General features: G+C 37.0%; 1 protein-coding gene across 8 annotated transcripts in view; it reads left to right on the top strand.

Moving 5' to 3' along the window:
* NCOA1 (nuclear receptor coactivator 1) overlaps window positions 1-26,210 on the top strand; it is a 241,570-nt gene that overhangs the window by 33,198 nt on the left and 182,162 nt on the right. For all 8 annotated transcript variants that reach the window (XM_043604407.1, XM_043604405.1, XM_043604408.1 and 5 more), the window contains exon 2: window positions 22,296-22,430. The gene's annotated coding sequence lies outside the window, so the exon portion shown is untranslated. The remainder of the gene's footprint in view (window positions 1-22,295; window positions 22,431-26,210) is intronic.

The raw sequence follows: 26,210 nt of genomic DNA, 5'->3' as shown, positions 1-26,210 counted from the left end.
GGTTTGGATTCTGTATCTCCCTCTCTCTCTGCCCCTCCCCTACTCATACTCTCTCTCTCTCTCTCTCTCTCTCTCAAAAATAAATAAAATATTAAAAAAAATTTAACTGGCAAAGTCCAGAGTTCACACGTATTCAGACTTGGATGTGTAGTACCTTTGCAAATCTCATCAGTGCTGGTAGGGAGAGGAGGAACTGAGAAACATCTTGAGGTTGAAACGTAAGGTAAAGAAAATGTACTTATGAATATTTTAGATAGAAGATATCTCTTAAAAATTGCTGCGGAGCCAGAGTCTTATGGGGATTTCTTATAATATCAGATTTCTTTGTAGCCTCACTTCAGCAGTATTAAAGCCTCATAATAAAAAATGATCTTATGGCTTCTTGAGTGTTATCGAATAGCAATGATGGACTGCTCAATTGAAAACTATGCTAACTTTTTGTTTGTAGGATGGGGGAAGGGAACAACACATTATCACAAGCAAACCAACAAAAACCCCTTTCTTTCCTTGTAGACCTACAACTATGCAGGTTTGGGAAATTTACCTTACTTTCTTTTTTTTTTTTTTTCATTTTTATTTATTTTTTCATTTGAGAGAGAAAGTGTGCACAAATGGGGGAGAGGGGCAGAGGGAGAGAGAGAATCTTAAGCAGGCTCCACACTCAGCATGGAGCCTGATGTGGGGCTCAATCCCACAATTTTGTTTGTGATCATGACCTGAGCCAAAATCAAGAGTCGGCTGCTCAACCAACTGAGCCACCCAGGTGCCCCTACCTTACTTCCAGTGTTAAGAGATGACCTTTTATGTTTGTTTGTTTGTTTGTTTGTTTGCTTGCTTTTCAGGATGTCTGATAAAATTACCGAATAGATCCACAAAAAGGACAAGTCTTCTATCTGTGTTTGGTACTTGGTCACCTGGTAAAATCAAATCTATGGCCTGAACGAATGCTTTTCACCTTTCCTTCCCCAGTTTGAGCACTAGTAGCCACCTCCAAGAGAAGTTTTATTCTAAGGCAAACCATGGCCAAATTTAGGTGATGGTGCAGTTTGGGAGAACTATCATTTTCAAGCAGTGTTTAGCAGCTGTTAAGGTGGTATTATCCATCCCACACCTCACATGACATGAACAGTAATAGGACAAGTCAATAAAGTTGAATGATCTTTGTAATGGGAATTGGAAGATCCGGGTTCAAATCCCTATTCTGTTAGAGGTTCTGAGCTTGAGCAGATCAGTTTCCCTCTCTCTGGGATGTAGTTCTTTTAATCTGTAACTTGAAGGCTTGCATGTGCTGATCTCTTAAAATCTTTTCTGAGTTAAAATGATAAATTAATTATTGTATTTTTCTCACTATTTCTAAATGTCTGTGTATACGTTTCCCCTTTTTTCTAGGAGGAAAAGTTAAATGACTTTCTGAGACCAGTTTGTATGATTGTGAAACTGCCCATTCCTGATTCTTCCAGTTTTGTTGTTTATTCATTTATTTAGCAAACATTTATTAAGCATGTGCAGAATTTCAGGTTCTTTTAAGTTCTGGGAAGATCAAGAAGACATAGAACTCTGTCCTCAAGTAGTTTATAGTCTAGTAGGTGAAGAAAAACTCTTAACACAGTGTGATTAAAACAAGGGGAGGTGTAACATGGCAACGCGGTGGCACAGAGAGGAAGTGAATCTTTTTTGGCCAGTCAAGTAACAGTTTGCAGAGCAGGGGACCCCTGACTAGAGTTTTAGAATGGAAAAAACCTTTTTGCCCCTCAGTAAAATAGGAGATTCTTAACGTAAAGAAGCAATTAGGAAATATAGATATTGAAACTCAGGAAAACAACCACTCTTAATACCTTGATATGCATTTCTTCCCACTCTTTTGAATCTGGATTTTGAAGGATGCCTAGAAGACTAAACAGAGCTGGAGGAGGAAGCATTAAAGAGCAAAAGAATGATAAATACAAAGGTATGAAATTCTGCAAAGGCATGTTGTATATGGCCAACTCTAAGTTGTCAGGTATTGCTGGACGATGAAGGGTATTGCATGAGGAGTGGGAAGATGTTTGGAGTCACCAGCTGTATTGAGGACGTTGTGATAGGTAGGCATTTAGAGTCTGTCTGTCAGAAGTTGGGAGCCCATACAGAGTTTTACGATAGAAAAGGGACAGATTCATGATGTGATCTGCATTTTAGAAAACTTATTTTTGCCAATTTCAAGAAGGTAGATTGAACACTCACTACCTTTTTGCTTTCCTTCACCAAATCTATAGACATAATAGAAAAATATATATGTGGTCATCCATAGAAATAAAAAGGGGAGGGACGCCTGGGTGACTCAGTCGGTTGAGCATCTGGTGCTTGATTTTTGGCTCAGGTCATGATCTCAGGGTCGTAGGATTGAGCCCCATGTGGAACCTGCTGAATATTCTCTCTCTCTTCCTCTGCCCCTCTCCGCACTCACGCTGTCTTTCTCAAAAATAAAAATACAAAATTAAGAAAAAAAAGAAATAAGAGGAGGAAATCATTGTAAATTAGAAACTGTGAAGAATTTCTGAAAATAGGAGTTCCATTGGGTAACACTCATATCCAGAGGTGGGGGAACCTGAGCAGGAAGCATCCCCCAGAGTTATCAATAAGGTGATTCATTAGCCTTACTGTAACATAAGCAGCTCCAACCTGTGTATGTTCTGATACTAATTTCGGTCAAGCAAAAGGTCAGTTTCCAAGGGAGAACTGCATGTAGGAGCCTGGGTCTATGAGATGGTGAAGCACCATCGGTAGCTGGCTGTACTCGTATGTGGAAGACCAGGCACTGAGGCACCTTGTCTGTTCTTCCTCCACTCTTCTTGAAAACAATATGAGTATTGCTTCCTGAGTGAAGTATCAACAGAAGCCAACAGAATGTAGCAGAGTCCCAAATATAAGGCTAAGAATTGCCAAATGTTTCAGGAAAGCCAACACCATGCAAGAGAATCAACAGAGAGCTCAGAGTCGAGTAAAAAGTTACTAGAACAGATTTATAAAATGAGCTTAGCCAATAATTTTAGAGAGATAAGGAATTTATTATATTCTTAGCAACAAGTGATTATAAAATAAGGGTGGGCATTTATTAGGAAGAGTCAATTAGAGATCTGGGGAATGAAAAATGTGGTTGTTGAAATGGAACAACGTACTTGGTGCCAGTGGAGGATGGATTAGAACACTACATGATGGTAGCAGAGAGAACTGGCCTTTTCTGGTGATCCAGTGATCCAATGAGATCCTGAACTAAGATAGTAGCAGTAGGGATAGAGCTGAGGAAACAAATACAAGAGATGTTAAAAAATATAGAATTAATAAGACCACTTGGGTGTGAGAATGAGAGAGAAGAAGGCATCTGAATTATTTATAGGTTTCTTAATTAGGTTAAGTGGAGAGATAATGTTTCCTGAAACCACACTAGCAAATTCAAGAGTAAAAGGAGTTTTGGGGGCGCGGGGGTGAGGGGGTTTGGGTAGGGTTGAGATTGAGATGCCTGTGAGACAAACAGGTGGAGAGGTGTTTTCTGTTAGACTAGTGGATATATGGATTCAGAACTCAAATGTTTGGGCTTGGGTCAATTTTGGAAGTCCTATATAGGTGATAGTGGTGTTGGGTCTCATGCTTATAGGTGAGTTTGCTCAGGAGGAATATAGATTTTGAGACAGAATGACTACTTCCACTTGAGAGCTATGTGGAAAAAGAGGAGCCAGCATGGGCAAGGAAGGGTTGGAAGAATAAGAGATATAGCAAGAATAACGTCCTGGAAACCAGAGAAGTAAGGGAGTGGTCAACAATGTCAGATTACCAAAGAGTAAATAAGGGCTGAGTGGTGATTTGCTAATTCAGTGGAGGCAGGGAACAGCTTGAGTAGAGTAGTGGGGCTGAAACCAGATTGCAGTGAGTTAAAGAATACATGGAAGGTAAGATGGTAGAGGGTGTGAAGCTAGATTCTGCAGACGTAGGTTTTGTAGAGCAGCGAGATCTGTAGAAGCTGGGCTATGGAGGGGGTGCAGGGTTGGGGGAAAGGATATTGTTCTGTTAGTCCTTTTTTCTTCTGTAGCTTCTCTTCTCTGCTAGTTTCTTACAAACCTTGTCAGGGGGTTTGTTTCATTCTCTCCTTTTACCTCCTCGCATTTCACTCTTAAACTTTTCTCCCAACTCTACGTTTTTGTAGCACTTGTTGCCTCTTTTCTTTGGAAAGATTTATATGCTATCATACCTTTTTGTTCATTTATTTGTATGCTCTATCTCCTCAGCTACTTGATACCACAAGTCTCTCAAGGTCTTTTTGTGTTTTTAACTTGACCACAGTGTCACAATGAAGATGTTCAATTAAGAGTCATTGAAAATCAATGGCACAAATACATTTAGTTCCAAAATCCCATTTTGGAATAGTTCTAGCAAAAAAACACAACCAAGTGCATTTTACACAGTTAGAAGTTTTAGGAAAATGTGGGCAACCTTAATATACATTAATTGAAGTACTATGTTCTGATGACAGTAAGACTTAATTATCCTGCTCTGGTGAAAATACACGTACATCTCTTGTTTGACTTTATATCGCGAGAGATGTTGGCAAACTAGGATCTTGTTCAGGAGAGACAGAAAAATGATGGTGTCGAGAGGCCTGGTTGCCTCTTTCATTCTTAGTAATATTACTGCTATGTTATGGACACCTCATTAAGCCCCACTATAAAATTAAACATTTCCCAGCAGTTGTAAATGGAAGTCTTAGGGAAGGGCTTCTAGGAAAGCTCTTTAAAAGAGATGGACTCATCGGGGAGCCTCAGAAGAAGCTCTCACCCCTTCCTCCTTTATTCTCCTTGGGATGTGGATGTGATTTCTGGAGGCACCACGATCATTTTTTGACCATGGGATGACTTTGAGCATAGCTGTCATGGGGTAGGGCTGGCAGAGCGAAATGATAGGACAAGTGGAAGTCTAGAGTGAGTTCAGAGCTGTCAGTCCATCCTCACGTACCTACCTCCAGAGGCCTTATGTGAGGAAAAATAAACCTCTCTTTTCTGTCAACCACAGGTATTTATTTGTTCATGTGCAACTGAACCTGATCCGAACTGACAAAGAGAGAGCTAGTCCACTGACTGGATTGAGGCTATTATTGAGGCCAGCATTAGCAGTCAGAGAAGAGGTTGTGGCCCCAGCTGGTTTGGGGTTTCCAAAGTTGGCATTAAGGGAAGATTTTCTGAAAAAGATTTTAACACTGATTTAAATAATCCTTAAAATTTTTTTTTGATGTTTATTCATTTTTGAGAGACAGGGAGACAGAGCGTGAATGGGGGAAGGGGCAGAGAGAGAGGGAGACACAGAATCCGAAGCAGGCTCCAGGCTCCAGGCTCTGAGCTGTCAGCACAGAGCCCGACGTGGGGCTCGAACTCATGGACGGCGAGATCATGACCTGAGCTGAAGTCGGACATTCAACTGACTGAGCCACCCGGGTGCCCCAATCTAAATAATTCTTAAGAGAGGTTTTCTCAGCATGATTCTGAAAATACATGGCCATCTTTCTTGTACATATGAGCAAACAGAAAAATTGTAGGAGATAAGACTCAGCAGTTCAAAAGAAGGAATAATTTGAATTTTCATAGCAGATAGCTTTCTGAAAAGTAGTTATGACACTGTGCCAGATGTAAAAAAATCCAAATTCTTAGACCCAGTGAAATTTAAGAGGTGATTGTCATGAACAATGAGTATTCGGAGAACAGGAAAAAGTTTTTGGAAAACAAAATCAATTTTGAACAAAGTAATAGTGAAATTGCATATCCAGAGAATCATATTAGTGAATCAGAACATTAATTTAACTGATGTTCCAGAGTTATATAAAGAAACAGATCATGACAAAAAAGATAATAGATAGGGTAGATAGATCCAAGAGATATGGTATATATAAATTGAGTATTCTAGAAGGAAAAAGCAGATGATGTATAAGTAATCAAGAAATACTCAGTTTATGTGTTGAAAATATTGCTAAACTGATAACTTATATTTTTTAAATTTATTTTTATTTTATTGTTTTATTTGGAAATGTTTTTAAGTTTATTTATTTGAGAGACAGAGAGAGCAATGTGTGTGTGGGAGGTGCCAAGAGGGAGGGGGAGAGAGAATCCTAAGCAGGCTCTGTGCTATCAGCGCAAATCCTGATGCAGGGGCTCAGTCTGATGAACCTTGAGATCTTGATCTGAGCTAAAATCAAGAGTCAGATGCTTAACCAACTGAGCCACCCAGGTGCCCTGATGACTTAACATTTTATTTTTTTTTAATTTCAATTTTTTTTTAACATTTATTTATTTTTGAGACAGAGGGAGACAGAGCATGAATGGGGGAGGGTCAGAGAGAGGGAGACACAGAATCTGAAACAGGCTCCAGGCTCTGAGCTGTCAGCACAGAGCACGACGCGGGGCTCGAACTCACGGACCGCGAGATCATGACCTGAACCGAAGTTGGCCGCTTAACCGACTGAGCCACCCAGGCGCCCTGACTTAACATTTTAAAAAGAACTCACCAAATGGCGGGACAAGTGATTATTGTAGCCACGTTTCTAATGTTCAAGGATGAGAGAAAATTCTACACACAGGAAAACAAAATGATTTTCAAGGTAAAGATAATCAGATTGGAATCTAATCTTATACTTAATGAAAATGTTAAATCAGGGAAGTCCAGACCTTTGGATTTATGGACTAATAAAATGCAGGTAGAAAACTTGAGTAATTGACATAAATTATCAAGCTCTTTTTTTGGCTAAATAAGGACATAAAATATAAAGCAAATAATGGAATAATTTTTGTTTTACAGTGAACAATACTGTCATTTTTATAGATTTTGCTGAGTTGAGGGCTAGCGAAAATTTCATCACCAAATAGTATTGGTTCTTGGTTTGGAATTTGGTAACTACTACAGTATCTGCAATGTTGTGAGGGAAAAGGCTATGAACTCAGAGTTTTATACTTTACCATGCTGTCATTTACATATGAAGGCAAAATAGAGATTGCCAGACAGACATGGTTTCAGAAATAATACTGGCTTTGTATCTTTTATGAAAAAAAGTATCTGAGGAAATACTCTATAGAATAATATAATTAGTAAACTTGATTTAACAGATTTACATTAAACTTTATACCTTATCGAAGATTGATTACCTGTGAAAGAGTCATTTAACTAAGGCACAGAAATAGCAAAAACAGAAACTCAAAAGTATTTAAGCATGTATTGCGTACCTGCTGTATACTAGGCAGAGAGCTAGGCTCCCGGGATACAGTAAAAAAAACCAAAACAAGGCAATGTGAATTTTGCCCTGATGGAATTTACAGTCTAGAGGGTGATGCAAGAAATAACTGGGTAGGTACAATGCGGTGCAGTGGATGCTACAGTGGGTAGACTGCAGGGGGGAATGTGCGCGTAGAGCAGGAGCTGACTTTCTGAAGAAGGAACATCTGTGTTGAGACAAGAAGACAAGAGGGAGAAATTGAAAAGATTTCAGATTAGTTGATTGCAGAGAGTACAGAGTAGGAGAAAGGATCAGATGACACCAGAACCTTGAAAACAGTGTCAAGGTAGTTGGGTGTTACCTTGGGAGGAATGGAGAATTATTAAAAGATTTTAATCATGAAAAAGAGATGTGATCTGGTTTGTTTTTTAGAGAGATCACACAGGCTATAATGTGGAGAATATCAGATTAGAGCCCAGTAAAATTGAAGGTGGTAAGATCATTTAGAGAGTTGTCTTATTTATTTGTTTGTTCTAACAAATATTTCTAGTCAGAGGTGATATTGGGCTGGCCGTGGTAGGATCATGGGATGGCGAGTTAGTAGATGGATTTGAGAATGATTGAGGCTTTGATGGTTGGGATATTAGGAAGATGTAGGGGGAAGAGGACAGACCTGATCTTAAGATTTTGCTTGTGCAGTAGGTACATGGTGATGATGCCATTCAGTAGGGGAATCTTAGAGAAGATTAGGGAAGGATGATGAGTTCAATTTGAGGTGCCAATCCAGAAGATAGATAAGTGGATTTGAAGTTGAGGAGAGGGATCTGGGCTAGAGATAGGGATTTGGAAGGTAACTCAAGTCATGATGTGAAAGATCATCAATGTAGAATGTGCAGAGAGAAGAGATTATTTAGGTGAAGGACCTTAGGACACACACATACATCTAAAATGAGGATCCTTCTAATAAGACTTTCAGAAGGAATGACAAAAAACATAGGACAAAAATTCAGGAGTGTGTAGGCTAACAATTCTGAAACCATTGTATGTGTATATGAGCATTAAACAAGTAAATAGATGGTAAACTGTGGGAGCCAAGTTTCTCACTTTGCAGAGTGAGGTTATAGATAACCCTGGCAAGGGAACGGCTAGAATGAACCATGTGGTATTGGATTAGAGTTAGAGACATCAGTATGAACTCATCTTTAGGTTAATAGATACAGAAATGATTATAGATATATTTATATAAATGGTCTAATATACACGCATCATCTGTCTACTGAGAGGGACTAGGAGCAATGACGCCCTGGTAGCACAAGCACTCCCAGATCTTGGTTTCTAAAACCATTCTCCAATAAAAAGAGCTAGGCTGTTTGGGAAAAGGCTGATACTAGGACTGGGGCAGGAATATACACGGTGGGTCTTGAACATTTCGTAGTGCTGAGAGTAAGAATATATTCAAAATCCCAAAATGTCGGGGCTTGGCTAAAGGATGCAGGAGTCAACTAGAAAGAGCTTCCAGTGGCCAAAGCGGGAAAAATTTGAACAACAAAACAAGTAACGTAGTATTGGGTTGTAAGGGAGAGAATAAAATAAATATCCCTAGGTCCATGCTGATTAAAAGAAGTGACTGAATAAATAAATGCCCCTACTTATTTATTTACCCAGTACAGAAGAATTCAAAGTAATTTATGCAGACACGTCCCTTCTTCAAGAAGATACAACCTAATTCCCCATTCCTTGAATGTGGGCTGCACTTAGTGACTAAAAGGGAATTGTTATTTGTGTTTAAGATGAAATAAGTAGGGGTGGCCTAAGGTTTTTTCATGGGATGTAACATTAAAGAAATTGGTGATCTCAGTGGGAGCAGTTCTAGGGGGAAGGTTTTTTTTTTTTTTATGCTGTTAATGTGTATGTCTCCAACCTTCCAGAGTATTCTGTGTGTTCTTATTAGAAGATTTAATCGTAAACTGACAGCTACTTAGTGTCTATCAAAAGCTCACTTAAAACATCAAATATGAGAAGGTAGTATAATGAATATCTCAATTATGTATTCATCTAGTTTCTTGTATTAAGTTTTCAAAGAACAGAAGTACCAGGACCGTGTCATCTCAGTCTCTCCTGACATGAAAATGCCAATACTGAGTTCTGATTTAATGATTTGCTCTCTGTCTGTAGAATCTATCTGTAAGAAACATTATTTGAATGATGTGCATCTTCTAAAATTAATTTGAAACCTAGTGGACTAAGGTTCATTGTTCTTTATACAAGTGTATATGGTTCAGATACAAAATTTGTGTCGTTCTTTTTTTTTTTTTTAATTTTTTTAATGTTTATTTTTGAGCGAGAGAGACAGAGTTTATTTTTGAGCGAGAGAGACAAGCAGGGTTGGAGCAGAGAGAGAGGGAGACACAGAATCCAAAGCAGGCTCCAGGCTCTGAGCGGTCAGCACAGAGCCTACTGTGGGGCTCGAACCCACAAACCCTGAGATCATGACCTGAGCTAAGTCGAACGCTTAACCAACTGAGCCACCCAGGTGCCCCTATGTTTTCTTCTTAATCAAAAATTAAAAACTTATAACTTGGAAAACATAGAACTAAATTTGATACTCAATTTTTTAACTTGCTGATATCATGAGCTTGAAGGTGTTTGTTTCAGTTACCTACTGCCATATAACAGATCACCCCCAAACTTAGTGTCTTAAAATAACATTGATTTGTAATTTTTTTTACAGTTCTGTGGATCAGGAATTTGGGCAGGGCTCAGCTAGAGGATTCTTCTGTTTTCTGTGACTTCAGCAGGGATCTGTCAGCTGGTAGCTGAGCAGAGCTGGACAGTCTAAGAAAGCTTTGTCACATGTCTGCCACATGGCCTCTTCACAGCATGCTAGTTTCAGGGTAGTTGGACTTCTTACATGGCTTCTAGCTTCCAAGAGGGAGAAAAAGGAAGCTGCCAATTCTCTTGGTTTCTAGAACTTGAGAAGATCACTTTTACCTCATCCTGTTGGTTAAATCTTGGCCAGCCAAGTTTTAAGGAGCTAGGAAATAAGCCCTCTCCCTCCCTACCTCCCTCTCTCTCTCTCTTTTTAAAATTTATTTAATCTCTATACCCAGTGTGGGGCTCAAACTTACAACCCTGAGACCAAAAGTTTAATGCTCTTCCAACTGAGCCAACCAGCTTCCCCTCCTTTTAGCCCCATCTCTTGATGGATGGAGTGACTTACTTGTGCACAAGGTGAGAGAAGGAATCAATCAATGGCAGCCATCTTTAGAGGGTAGTATGTGCCCATACCAACTGTTTAGCAGTGTCTAATTTTGAATTTTATTTATATAGTTTTATTGTGATGAATCCTCTTCACCTTGTATTTTAACTTGTAACTACTCCAAGTCCTCTTAGAAATATACAGGTTATAAATATTAAATAAAAAATTATTACGTTAATTTAATAGAAAAGATTTTGGGATAGTGGAGGGGGGCCATGCTGAGCCTCACAATTCTCATTCCCATTCACTATACATTTATCTTGGATTAACAGGTATCTTGGATTATTTAGAGTTGAAAAATTTCAAAACATCTTTGTTTAGGGCTATACCAAGAGAATTTTCTGCTTTATTTTAATTTCCCTGATCTGGAAGATTTACTGACGTATTTCCATATATGTATTTTAAGCCCTGATAAACTTTGTGGAGCATAATTCAGCAAAGACTATCATAATTTAAAATCAAGATGGGGCACCTGGGTGGCTCAGTCAGTTAAGCATTCGACTTCGGCTCAGGTCATGATCTCAGTTTGTGAGTTCGAGCCCCACGTCGGGCTCTGTGCTGACAGCTCAGAGCCTGGAGCCTGCTTCGGATTCTGTGTCTCTCTCTCTCTCTCTCTCTCTGCTCCTCCCCTGTTCACACGCTGTCTCTCTCTCTCAAAAATAAATAAAGATTAAAAAAAATTAAAAAAATAAAATCAAGATACTCTTTTAATTTAGTAATTCTACTTCATAAGTACACAGATATTATTTACAGCATTGTCAATACTGAAACAACACAAGAATTCATCAGTGAGAGAATATTAAGTAAATTATGATGTATTCATATAATGTTATGAAATTGTTTAAAAGTATGAGGGAATTCTATAAGGAATGATGTGAAATAAACTCTGAGATACATTAAATTAAAAAATCATGATGAGAAGCTGTGTAAGTATGTCACCACTTTCATTAAAAAAATATAAATGCTTTTATATGTATAGAATACCTATGAATACATAATAAACAAGGAAAGAGAGCAGGATGATTGGGGGAAATTTTCTGTTTACCATAACTCTTTAAGACAGTTTACTTTTTGTATCAGGTACGTATATTAACTACTCTAAATATTAACTTAATGGCGTGCCTGGGTGGCTCAGATAGTTAAGTGTACAACTCTTAATTTCAGCTCAGGTCATGATCTCATGGTTCGTGAGTTTGAGCCCCGTGTCTGGCTCTGTGCTGGCAGTGCGAAGCCTGCTTGGGATTTCTCTGTCTTCCTCTCTGTCTGCCTCCCCCCCATTCTCTTTCTCTCTCTCAATAAATACATAAACATTAAAAAAATTAACTTGAAAAGTGTTCTGATAGGAGTATATGGGTGGCTCAGTTGGTTAAGCATCTGACTTTTTTTTTTTTTAATGTTTATTTATTTTCCAGACAGAGAGAGACAGAGTATGAATGGGGGAGGGTCAGAGAGAGAGGGAGACACAGAATCTGAAGCAGGCTCCAGGCTCTGAGCTGTCAGCACAGAGCCTGACGCGGGGCTCGAACTCACAGACCGTGAGATCATGACCTGAGCCAAAGTCGGACACTTAACCGGCTGAGCCACCCAGGCGCCCCGAGCGTCTGACTTTTGATTTTGGCTCAGGTCATGCCCTCACAGTTAATGAGATCCAGCCCCGCGTCCGACTCTGTGCTGTCAGCACAGAGCTTGGGATTCTCTCTCCCCCTCTTTCTCTGCCCCTCTCCTGCAGTCTTTTTCTCTCTCTCTCAAAATAAATAAATAAATAAATATTTTTAAAAATGTCCTGATAACTTTGTTTCATTTGTTGGTTATCTTTTTTGTATAAGCTGGAATGTTGGATGCTCTATTCAGACAGGAGTAGTCTAGCTTCAGGGAGCCTAAAGGCCAGTAGGAAAGATTAAACACATGTACCAAGTAATGAGACTGCTTGCTAGAGTTGTCATTTTAGCATTGTTCAATTTTTTTTTTTTTGGAATGCCATTATGTTTATTGGAATGCTGATTTCTTATTGTATTGAAATGTTCTTTATGTTCCAAAAACACGTTCCTTATGAGGTCTGTGTTTTGCAGATAATTTCTGCAGATATTTTCTCCAAGTTTGTGACATGTCTTTACATTTTCATAATGCTGTCTTTTGAAGAGTATAATTTAAAAATGTTGTTTTACTGTGATATATAAATTTTTCTTTTATGATTTGTGCTTTTTGTGTCAGACCTAAAAACTCTTTGTCTAACTCAGTTTGGCAGACTACACCTAACTGAACCCACTGCTTGTTTTTGTAAATCAAGTTTTGTTGCAACATGGCCATGCCCATTTGTTTACACATTGCCTACGGTTGCAATATGACAGAATTGAGTATTTACAGTAGAGACTGTGTAGCCCATAAAACTTAAAACATTCACTGTATAGCCTTTTGTAGAAAAAGTTTGACAACCCCTAGGCTAACCTAGGACCCCCTAATTTTCTCCTAAATTTTGCTCTAGGTGTTTTATAGTTTTGCATTTTTAAATATTTAGGTCTATTAATTTTTGTATAAGATATGAGGTATAAATTGAGGCTCTCCTCCACCCACCAAAGGGATTGTCAGTTGCTTCAGTAGCATTTGTTACAAAGCCAATTCCACTGAATTACCCTGGTACTTTTGTTGACACTCAGTTGACTGTGAATTTGTAGATCTGTTTCTGGATTGTCTCTTCCTTTCCCTTGGATTGTATGTTTATCTTTATGCCAGAATTACAAGGTCTTGATACCTATAGCTTTATACAAAGTCTTGAAGTCAGGTACTGTAAGTTTTCCAACTTCTTTTTTTTTTTTTTTTTTCAGAATTGTCTTGAGTATTTTAGGTTCTTGTCATTTCCATATAAATTTTAGAATCAGCTTGTCAGTTTTTACAAAAAAAAAATCTCCTGGGATTTTAATTGGGACTTAGGTTAAATCTATAAATGCATGAGAATTGCTGTTTTAACAATATTGATGGATCTGGTCTTTGAGAAGAGTATATCTCCATTTATTAAGATCCTTGATTTTTCACTCAGAGTTTTATAGTTTTGAGCATACAAATCTTCCATTTATTTTGTTATATTTATCCTAAATGTTTTTTGATATTAATGTAATTGCTACTGTTTTGTTCATTTATTTCTAATTATTCATTGCTACCATATAGAAGTACAATTGAATTTTGTGTGTTGACTTTGTATTCTGCAATTTTGCTAAATTATCTTATCAGTTTCAGTAGTAGATTCTTTGGGATTTTCTATATAGACAATGCTATCATTTGTAAAAAAAAAAAAAAAGGCATTTTTGTTTCTTTTTTTTTTTCATCTATAGGCTTTTATTTGTTCATTTTTCTTGCATTATCGTACTGGCAGCCCAGTACAGTGAATAGGAGTGGTGAGCAGATGTTCTTGCCTTATTCCTGATCTTAGAGGGAAAGCATTTAGTATTTCATGATTATGTATATTAGCTGTAGATTTGTTGTAGACTCATGTCCTAGGCTGAGGACCTTCCCTTCTGTTTCTAGTTTTCTGAGTTTTGAATCATGAATGACTGGGCTTTTTCTAATTTTTTTTTTTACATCTATTAAGATGATCATTTATATTTTAGTCCATTGTTAGGGTGAATTTCATTGGTGGATTTTTTTTCATATGTGGAACTAATATTAATATTAATAGTGCACTGCTGGGATAAATTGTTTGGTCATTATATATATTCCTTTTTCTTTAGTGCTGGATTCATTTTTTTAATATTTGTTTAAGATGTTTTGTGTCTATATTCATGAAGGATGTTAGTCTGTAGTTAATTTTTCTTGAAGTTCTTTCTTTTGTCTGATTTTTGTATCAGAGTAATGCTGAAATTTATGAGTAGTGCTTATAAGATGAATTGAGAACGGTTTTCTTCTTATGTATATTTGGAAGAGTTTATGTAATATGGTATAACTTCTTTTGTAGATGTTTGGTAGAATTCACCAAGGAAGCCACTTGTCATGGAACTTTCCTCATGGGAAGGTTTTAAATTATGAATTAAATGTCCTTAATATATTAAGAGCTATCCTTATTATCTGGTTTCTTCTTTTAGTGAACTTGGTAGTTTATCTTCAGATTTTTAAGAAATTGGTACATTTTATGGAAGTTGTAAAATGTATTGCCGTAAGTTGTTCATAGTATTCTTTTGTTATCTTTTAATAGCTATAACATCTCTAGTGGTGCTCTTCTTTCATTCCTGATATAAATGATTTGTGGCTTCTCTTTTTTGCTTGATCACGTTAGCCAGAAGTTTATTCAATTTTATTGAATGTTTCAAAGAACCAGATTTCAGTTTCATAGATTTTCTCTAGTTTTTTTTTCAATTTTATTTCTTCCTTCTAATGGCTTTGTGTTTAGTTTATTCTTCTTTTTCTGCTTCTCTAAGATGAAGGCTTATTATTATTGGTTCAAGACTTTGCTTGTTTTCTAATATAAGCATTTAATGCTCTTTTGTTTCTAAAAACTATGTAAGTGATATCCCACAAATTTTGATATGTTCTGTTTTAAATTTCATTCAATTAAAAATATTTTAAAGATTTCTTACTCTTTGACCCTTGGGAAATTTAGGAGTGTGTTGTTCAATTCCTAACCCTCAGTAATTCTTTATTTTTCACTTATTTATTCTGATTTAATTCTGTTTTGTTCAGAGAAAATACATCATTTGACTTTAATTCTTTTAAATATGTTGAGGTTCATTTTATGGCCCAGGATATGGTCTTTCTTGGTGAATGTTCCATGTGCCCTTGAAAAGAATATATATCTGCTCTCATTGTGTAGAATATTCTATAAGTGTTCAGTTAGGTCAAGTCAATTTATAGTGTTTTCAAATCTTCTATGTCTTAGTGATTTTCTGTCTTCTACTGATTAGAATATTGATTATTATATCCTTTGAGTTAGTCTTTTTTCATAATTCCATTTTACGTAAACTCTTGGCTTATTCTATATACATAGATATGTATGTGTATACACACGTATACACTTATATACACATGTATAAATACATATATGTATGTATACACATATGTTAGTATGTATTTCTATGTATATATACACATATATTTTAGCAGTTGCTGTAAGTCATGGCTTTTCAACCTTGGCACTACTGGTATTTTCAGTTGGATAGTTGTTGGGGACTGGAGGGGATATTCTGTGTGCATTGTAGGAATTTTGGCAGCGTCTCTGGCCTCTCTCTACTAGATGACAGTAGCACCCACTCCCCACCCCCAGTTATGATAACCAAAAATGTTTCCAGAGTTTGCTACATGTCCCTATGGGAGTAAAATACCCCCCTGCTTGAGAATCACTACTCTAGGGTTTAAAAGATACAACTTTAACTTTTGATAATCTTTGTGTAAATAACATTATACTATTTCATGTGTCACATGATCACCTTATGCCCATATACTTTATTTTCTGTCTTTCCTCTTTATGTATGTTGTCATAAACTTTGCTTGTATATATGTTGTTAACCCCACAATACATTATTTGTGTTCTTCATTCTAAATGTTCTTCATTCATTCTAAAATGAATAAAAATAAGATAAAAACAGTATTTTATATTTACCTTCTCTTTATAGTGCTCATCATTTCTGTTTGTAGATCTACATTTTTACCTGGTAACTTTTACCCTTGCCTAACGAACTTCCTTTAACATTTTTGATGTTTGCAGGCAGTGCATCCTGTCAGGTTTTATTTGTCAAAACATTCTTTCTTTCTTCATTTTTGAGATTTTTTTTTCTGGTGATAGAATTTTATGTTCAGTTTTTTAATCTTTCTATGCTATTGTCTTTTGCTTGTGTAATTTCCTGAAGAGAAGGAAATTTTAATCTTTGTATGTAGTAATTTTTTTCTCTGTCTGCCTTTGGAATTTTTTTATCTTTCTGCATTTTAGCTATGATCTATCCATACATATATGTGTGTGTGTGTGCACGCGCGCACACACACGCATTTAGGTTATATTTTATGATTCGGATTCTGTAGGATTTTTTTGCTGTTTTGTTGTCTTGGATTCATTTGGAAAAATTCTTGGCCATTATCTCTTCATCTCATTTTTTTTTGTTTCCTTCTCTTCAGGCTTCAGTTGAATATTAGATATTTTGTTATAATTCTACAGCTCTTGGATGCCCCGAGCTGTATTTTCCCATCACTCTTTTTACCTGTTTTCATTTTGGATTCTTCCTACTGACTTGTCTTTTAGTTCACCAATTCTTTCCTCATCTGTGTCCAGACTGCTTTTGAGCCTGTCTCAGGAATTTTTTTTCTCTAATAGAATTTTTTTGTTGTTTCTATCTTTTATATTTTGCCTTTTTTTTTTACAGTTTCCATCTCACTGCTGTAAATGTCCATCTGTTTGTGCCTGTTTTCCATCTTTCCTACTAGACCATTTAACATATTTATAGTTATTTTTAAATGGCTGATACTTTCAATAGCAAAATCATTTCTGATTGTGTTGATTGCTTTATCTCTTGACAAAGGGTTATTATTATTATTTTTTTGCTCTTGTGTATGCTTCATAATTTTTGATTTAATGTTCATCATTGTGTACAGAAGAATAGGAGAGATTGAAACGCTCCTCTTCTTTTGTTAGGCTGTTTGTGCTGGAGGTTGAGTCAATCTAATCATGAGCCGAGTGAGGTTTGGATTCTTTTGCCCTCATTACCTTCATTGTACCACAGGCTTCAAATTTCTCCAGCAGTTGGCTGCTGTTCCCTTGTGTCTAGAGTGTGGCATGTGGTATTACAGGATTTTTTCTGTGTTCCTGTACCACCCTCATCTTTCAACAGTCTTTGCATATCTGTGTACCAGAGAGATTTCTCTTTATGTTATTGTCCCTCCGCCCAGTGATTATTGTTGCTTGTTACCCATGCCTGTGTCTGTGGGGCAGGGCAGGCTTCTCTTGTCCTAGTCCAGACCCAATCCTGGTCAGGCCCTATGTTCCTGGGTGTTGGTGGTGAGGCTTTCTTAGCTTTTCTGCTCTTTCTCCCTTGTGGTAGTCAGATTCTGCCATATATTTGTATTTGGTCATGTGGTAGTTGATCTCTTTTGGTATTGGTGCAGGATCCTTTTCCCACGACCCTTTCCTGCTCCCTCCCCAAAAGTGGCAGAATTTTTTTTTTTTTTTTTTTTTTTTTTTGCCTCTACCTTTTCCTAGCATCAGTGTATCTTTGCCTGTGTCTTGGGGCTTGAGACTGTTTCCTCCTCCTCCTCCAGAGGCAGAGGCATTTTGCTTGTATTCTCCTCTGAAGCAGTAGATTTTTGCCTGGATCCTAGGTTGAGAGGGTTTTCTGTCCTTCCCCTAGTGGCTCTAGGCTTTTGCTCTGTGTTTGATGAAAGGTTGAGGAATCAGGCAGGGTTTCATGCCCATTCTTGTAACCTCCTGCACGCTTGCCTGTTGATGTAGGGCTCTCTCTGGTTTACCTTTAATTTTTCTTGTGAGCACCTGGCCGAGGCATGCAGAAGAACTTACAGTTGAGTGTAAACTCTGCGTATGTCTGGGGTCTCCAGCCATTCCAAACTGCCACATCAGTCTACACTTAGTCTTTAAGAATTTGTTAAAATCTTAGCTGATTTCTTTTTCTTATACACGTGTACGGTGACCACTTCTTTTTGTGTGACCTACTGAAGGTAAAACAAGTTATGTGTGTGGTCTCTCCTTGGAGGAACTTGTCCCTCTTTGGAATTAAATTTACTTGGTTGCCCTGTGACCTTGACTCTTTGTTAGGCTTAAGAGAAGTTTTCATTTGATAGATCTGGTTTTTACTCATGAGGGTGGGATTGACATTCTTTTGTGGCTCTCTGTATTCTGAGTGGAAGTGGAACCCTTAGAGTTCTTGACAAGGTGTGCTATTTCAAACAGCTCTTTATTCTGATCCCTCTTTCATGCTTTCTCTTGCCTTCATCTGCCTCTTGAGTATTTCTTCGTTTAGGATTGAACTTAAGGGGCTCTTTCTCCTGTGAAACCTTTTCTGATTCCACTAAGTTAGAATGAAACATTTCTTGACTTGTACAACTGTCTTGACTCTTGTGCAGCTGTATTTCATTTTTGTCAGCCCATTGAAGCTCTCAGTGAGATTGGGCAGCTTTTATTATCTGAGGCTCCTCACTCTCATAGGACTATAACAGTTGATAGATTTTTCAATAGGCTTACGGTAAACTTGAGAGAAAAGATAAAGTGATGTACAAGAGAACTTATATTTATCAATAAAATTACAAATTTGTGAAATCACACTACATAGGTTTCTGTACTGTTTGGTCTGTACAGTTGCTGCTCTTGAACTCTAAATTCCTTTTAAAAACAACACTTAAATTTGTGGAGTCTAATTTCTTACAATCGCGGGCCTAGTTACCCAAACTAGTATATATTCATGTAATGAAATGTCATGGAGCTTTAAAAACAGTGCTGAAACAGACCCTAACATGGAACACCTGTAGGATGTGCTGAGTGAAAAAAAGTAAGGTGTAAAACTGGGAATTTTGTTTAAGAAGATAGGAGAAATAAGACTGTTCTTCAGTTAAGTGTATTTACATAAAGAATTGCTGGAAGGACATAGAAAAAACTAACAAAAGTGGTGACCGATAGCAATCAAGGGCAATGTGAGCTGCATGTGGGTGACATAGGAATGAGACTGTTAAAATATGTGTTCCTTTTACATCATTTTTCAGTTTTGATAAAATATTTTGATGTCAGTGTATGCAAAAGATGTAAACTAAAAATAATAAACACACCTGTGGATCTTAAAAGATAATAGGAAAATCTGAAAAATACTTTAGAGATGATAAAAATGTTGGCCTATGAAATAAAAATTGTGTATGAGATACCTTCATTTTATGCAAATCAGATTTTATAAATGAAAAGACCACATACAGAACATGGAAAATTGCAAAGAGCAAGGTTTTATGAATTTATGAATCTGGCTCCAGGTGAATAAATATTTAAGAAGGGTGTCTTTCTAGCACGGTTAGAGAGGTTTCGGTTCTTGACTCAGTAGTGGAATGGATGATGCCTTAAAACAGAAAGGAGTAATGTGTATAGGCAACAACCATAACAGAAAGACACAGTACTCAGAGTAGACTGGGCAACCATTTCTTACTCATGAAATCACTTGGCATGTCCTGGGAAACTGGTAAAATGTATCTTAACTGTTGTTGGGACGAATTGGAGATGAGAATACCAAAGAATATTCTTACCACAAATTAAAACATATAAGGAAACAACAATTACATTACTGCAACAGATTATAGCCCAGAAGTCAGCCTTATTTTAGAAAAACAAATGAAATATGTGGGAAAAAAAACCCCTTATAAACCAAAGGATGGTGAGAATTACTGAATGTTGTCAGGAAAACTGGTTGGCAATTCGGAAAACAGTTTAGAGTCAAATCTCATTTCATACATCTTTTGGAATGAAGTATTGAAACAATTAGCCTATAGACAAGGTAAAAATCAGAGTATTTATCTGCTATCATTGAAGGAGGAGAAATTTCTAAGCAGAGAAATAATAAACGGAGAAGGCAGTGGTGGACAAATCTGGCCACCTAAAAATAAAAACTTTTATATTAAAAACTAGCAATTGAAAAAACGTTCAAAGTAGGGGCGCCTGGGTGGCGCAGTCGGTTAAGCGTCCGACTTCAGCCAGGTCACGATCTCGCGGTCCGGGAGTTCGAGCCCCGCGTCAGGCTCTGGGCTGATGGCTCAGAGCCTGGAGCCTGTTTCCAATTCTGTGTCTCCCTCTCTCTCTGTCCCTCCCCCGTTCATGCTCTGTCTCTCTCTGTCCCAAAAATAAATAAACGTTGAAAAAAAAATTTTTTAAAAAAAATGAAAAAACGTTCAAAGTAAATGAAAGAGTGTTTTCATAATAATAACAACCTACACAAACAGTTAAGGAAAACATGAAGAAACCACTTTCCCATCCCACCTTCCATAGGACGGGAAGAGGAAGTGTACCAAAAGTTTGGAAGGAAAGGCAGTGTGAATAATGGGGGAAGGACCTGATTAACGATATGTAAAAGGCTCACTGGATAGCATTCATTGTTTAAAATTGGAGACTTTAGGGACACCTGGGTGGCTCAGTCAGTTAAGCCTCTGACTTTCTGCTCAGGTCATGATCTTGGAGTCTGAGTTCAAGCCCGTGTCGGGTTCTGTGCTGACAGCTCCAAGCCTGGAGCCTCCTTCGGATTCTGTGTCTCCCTCTCTCTCTGCACCTCTCCCACTCATGCTCGCTCTCTCTCTCTCTCTCTCTCTCTCTCTCTCTCTCAAAAATAAATAAACATTAAAGCAAATTAAAGTATATATAAAATTGAAGACTTTAATGTTAATAGCAGGATCAGTCCACATGGTTGTGTGATTTCTCTCTAGCAGGTGATTAAATCGAACCAGCATTAGGAATTTGAGGGTGGTGAAGTGGAAGGAAGAAAGTAATATACTCAGTAGATGGATAGCTTGGGTGACAGTCAAGATTTTGAGACTGGTAATAACACAGTAACTACCTGGAGAAATGAGAGCAATAGAGCACATCTAAGGGATCAAGTCTGGACCTAGGTTACGAATGATAGATTGGGATATTGAATGACAAAGAGAAGAGAGTAGGAAGCCAGATGGCTTGAGCTTGAAGGCAGGAATGGGATTGCTTGTGAGTTTGGGTCTGGAAATATCACTGTGGGGAAGGTTGATCCCTACTGTGTTAGCCTTCACTGTAGAGGGCTCTTCTCAAGAGCCAGATTTAGCCCAGCGGTTGAAAGCAGTGTTCACTGATAGGTTGAGGATGTAGAGGTGATTTGTTTCACTATGTAAAAGAGTTTTCCATAGGTTGCCGGGGGGGGGGGGGGGGGGGGGGGGGGGGGGGGGGGGGGGGGGGGGGGGGGGGGGGGGGGGGGGGGGGAGGAGGTTAAAAGGAAGGGCAGTGGTGGGGGAACACATGGGGTGGGTGAGAAAGCACAGAGAAGACTGGGGTGTGAAAATAGGGGAGAGGGTAATTGGCCAGAATGGTTTGTGTTTTGAATAAAGCCCAGGGATAATGGGTGGAAGCCATAGGTAGAATTAACTGGCACAGTTCCTGAATTGACCTGTGATATAGTGATCATCTCTGGACCTAATCCACTGTGTCTTTGTGATCTAAAGGGAATATTAAATTTAGTGAAAAACTTAACCCTGAGTGGTAAAGCCTAAACCAGTTAAGCTTTAAGTAATGAAAGCCAGCAGGTTTCACATTTCTTATGCATCCTCTGATAATCTGCAAAGCCCCCCACCGTTAGGAATTAGCTTTGAGGTAAAAATGGGAAGATATAATACTATCATTAGTTTAGAAAAAATCAAGTTTGTCATGTCCCAGTGACAGTGATCCGGTAAGGAGCCATTGCATTGAGGTATCTTCTGTGAGGAATCCCATTCCTTCCTACTGTTCCACTTTACCTAAAACTGGGTGCTGAAGCCACTGCTGCTGGGGTAACGTCAGCAATTCTGATGAGAGTAAGCTAATAGTTGAGGGTCACGGTCTCCTCGGAATACTGATGCAAAGCCCAGTTTGCTACATATCTTCATTGGGGATCTGAACCTTTTTAAAGCTAGTAACTAATGGTCTCTTATTAATTAATTAATTAATTAATTATTGAGCTTTTAATCTTTAATTTCAATTTTTAAAATCTGTAGTAGGGACAAGGATGAGAATTGGCATTTCTTGAATAAAGCATCTGTGTAAGAATTTTCGTGTGCTTACAGGGAAACAATGATATGTAATAGAATCTAAATCTGTAATGTTTTCAGTAGACTAAGTGTATCTTCTTTCTTCTACTGTAGATCTGTCCTTATTAGTGGAAATGTAACTGGAACCGACTCTGATGATAAAATCAAGGACCATCAGCAAGATCATGCAGTAGAAAATTTTGGTTCCAAATGAAGACCCCAACATTTAGAATTTCTACTTTTTCTAAGGTATTTGAGGCACAATTTTACTTTAATCTGACTCCTTGGAAGTCATTTTGTAATATTGGTTTCTATATACAGATTTCATAAGTTTAAAAGTTTTTGTATTAGAATGCTTAGCTTTTATGGAAGAATTCATCCTTCCCTACCCTCTTGCCCCCAAAACAGAAAAGATGCGGATTTAAAAGGGAGATAATATTTATAATTAGTAAAGCATGTCAATTATAAGGAATATACTGGGTGCAGATTGAGACTGAGTAAACTAGGTTAGATAATAGTTTTAATTTTATTATTTACTAAATTATTTATTATTTATTAAAAATGTCAATTTAGTAATTATTTTATGTATGACCCTCTGGGATAGGCAGATGAATTAAGCATTCTGACAGAGTCTGCTCACATGATACATGAGATCTTAGTGATTGTCCTTTGGTTTGATTTGGAAACCTTTTTGTTCTTGGTCTCCTAAACTTATTATTAAGGGTTTTCTATTCACCAAGAGGTATCACTTTTACATGGGCTGTCTCTGTAGGACCTTTGGGATCTGATAGGTCAGTTTCACTTGGACCAGAAAAGGGAGATATGTAATTAAAGAATCAAGTGACACTTCCAAGTCATGGGGTGGATCCCACTTTAAAGACTACAAATACCAGTTCAAAACAATGAATGTAAATGTAGTGTCAACAAAAAACATAGTGCTATCTATTTTTCTAAAATACATATAAATTCTAAACTGAATATAGTTAGGTATTTATTTAAAAACAAGAAAAAGTTTTTTTCTAATTATGTGTTTCCAAATAGGCAAGAAGTATGGAAAATTATTATTTTAGGGGACAGGTCAAAGTTGGTAGTCCTCTGTATATATTATAGAGATTTGTAAATTAATCTTGCTCGAATACAGAGAAAAAGATCTGAGAAAAATGTATCATTTATTACTAGGATTATTAATTTAATTTTATTCTGTTTTGGAAGAAGAATATGTAAAGCAATAAGTTCTAAAATAATAAGAATCCATGACATTGGAAAATCCTGACTGTGTCAGTTAAAATAAATGACTATCTTCTAAAGGGGCTGGTGTAACTGAACAATGTTTGTCGAAGAAAAGTTACCTTGAATCAAATAGATGAAAAAGAGATTGCTTTGATGAGAAGTTTTAGAACTGTTCTGGCAGCTAGTAGATATCTTGTACTTCTCCAAATTTTTTTGTGTGTCATTTTGAATCAAATAATAATGATGATTAAATATATAATTTGTCTTGTTTCCAGAACATTTCTCTTATTTTTTAACAACATTAGTCGAATGTCCAAGCTTTGCAAAGAATGATTCTAGATAATGGGGAAGAATATAAATTATTTATAACTTCCTTATAAATGAAGTTGAAGGCATTTTTCACTACAAAGGTTTACTGTTGGGGCTAGAGAAGCTAAATACACTCATTTGAAAACCATTTAAAAACAGTCAGAAGATGAGCACATAAAATCAAATTCTAGAAGTCCTTTCTGAGCAGTATAGTACTATGCTCAGATCTCAACAGAAGTTAAGATTAGGGAATAGGAAGTTCTGATCAATTGGATCTGCTAATGAATTGGTTGTGGTTGCTAACTATGGTTCTACTTGTGAAAGTGCAACATAGCCAAATTTATTTGCCTAATTCCTTAAATTAGGATATCTCTAATTCATCAATTTCTTATATCTCCCCACTCATTTATTTCCAAGCTTTCACACAATATCCTTTATTAATATTTTTTATTTTCCCCTTTGAAAATGAAGAAAAGTGAAAATTTCACAAACAAAAATTTCACAGAAGTTTTATATAATACATTTTGACAATATTTTTTTGTAAATTTTTTGAGGGGGGGTGCTTTAGGTTTTGAGATTGGATCAAAGCAAAATAAAATCAGTACCTGAATTATGGCCCTAGAACATTTATAAGGTTATGTCTTAGATTACAGTTTACATTAAGTTAAAATGGTACCTTTAAAAAATGTTTGGACTCAAACATTTGAAAACAATTGTCAACAAGGTATATTGAGGGAATAGGTGTTCCCTTGCTACATTTCTCTCTGTGGGATGATGGAAAGAGCACAGGCTTTGGCTCTTCTCCTTCCATGCCACCCTGGGGAATTGAATTAATATTTCTGCCTTAGAAATACTACTTTTTAGACTTGTGATGAAAAGTGAAATGTGTATGAATTTTATAAAATAATGCTTCTCAGTGTGAGATTAATGTGGTTGCTAAAGACGGAGAAGACCACACCAGTAAGTATTATTCACAGTTACCCTTCTCATAGCAAAAAACAGGTCAACTCACACTACTAGTGAGAAGCTTGTAAAACCAGTTTCAAAGTTAATGGCAAATATTATGCTTGGAGAGAAAGTAAAATGAGCTTTTGGCAAAAATCCCTTATCAAAGGCATACCATCTGGAAAAGCAATTACTGTCATGTGTGCATGCTAGCAGAATTTTTTGTTTTTCAGTTGGATGAAAGCACTGATGTTCAGAGAACATACCAGCACTTCATAGAGATGTGTTACTGTTTTATCACTGAGAAATCCATACTGGGGCAGAGGATTTTTGTTGTTATTTTGTTTTGTTGTTGGTGGTGGTGATGGTGGTTGGTGGTCTTTGTTTTAGTTTTAAAGCCAGTGTTGCCTGGAAAAGTTGCATTGGTTCCTGTGATCGAAGCCCAGCAACGTTGGCCGCAGGGAAAGGGTGCACTTAAACTGCGAAGAAAAGAAATTGCACCAGGATATCAGTTCATACCTGCTTTTTTCAAGGAGTATTGGCATTCAGTAATGTAATTTCTGATTGTGATTTAGTATCAAAGAAAGTAGTAAAAATTGCGGATGTAAGTGATTTTTGACCACCAAAGCCATGACTTTTCAGTGTTTTATGAAGAAATGGCCAATAAGTATAGGATACTGCTTTTCCACAGTGATGAATGCTGGTGCTGTAGTGTGACAGGGCTTTAAATGTTTAATTTTTTTAGTAAAGTAAGGTAAATATCTCTTTACTACTGATAATGCCATTTCTATGATTTTAAGGGGGCATAGCATAACAAATACATTAAGTACGTCAAATAGTCACAGCATCATGAATTTTAATGTTAAGGATGAGGTATGAGGATTTCCAAAAGTCTGAATTATGGTACAGAATAATTCAACTTCTAAGAGTTTGACCATTTTCCCCATACTTGATGATTTTATCAATTCATCAAAGAAAAAAAAACAGTGAAATTTCATTGTGCATTTTAAAAAATCATACCCAAATTTTGGAATAGAACATGAAAAAATATGCCAGAGCCAGAATGCAGCAGAGAATAGGTTCGGAAGCTTTTGTTTTGTTTTTTTTTGTTTTTTTTTTTTTTGCATTTAATGGAATGCTGAAAGTAGACTTCAGTGAGACATAGTGCTGTAATTGATAATTTCTGGGTCTGTGTTCAATCATAATATTCAGAGTGTATAACACAGCTGATTTATAATGAAGAATTAGGGATTTTCAATTTAGTAGAAATATAGAATAAGAAGGAAATGAGTTGAATATGGAAAGCGGCTTATGGTTAAAGATGATTCAGACCTGGGCACTTGAAATCTCTGCAAAGAAGTTATCAAACATGAACAGGGTGTGGCTGAACAACGAAGGTGCTTAATTGGATGGGCTCTGGCTGGCCAAAGAGGAGACATTTTGAGTATCGTAAGTATAACTGCAGTATACTCAGTCACATCAACTTTGTTTAAGTCCATGAGTGCATAATGATAGTTAAAAAAAAAGAAACAAACCCCCAAAACT

The sequence above is a fragment of the Prionailurus bengalensis genome, chromosome A3, assembly GCF_016509475.1.
Source record: "Prionailurus bengalensis isolate Pbe53 chromosome A3, Fcat_Pben_1.1_paternal_pri, whole genome shotgun sequence".
Classification (NCBI taxonomy): domain Eukaryota; kingdom Metazoa; phylum Chordata; class Mammalia; order Carnivora; family Felidae; genus Prionailurus; species Prionailurus bengalensis.
The sequence above is the reverse complement of the archived record's forward strand: the minus strand, read 5'-3'. Positions and strand labels throughout refer to the sequence as shown.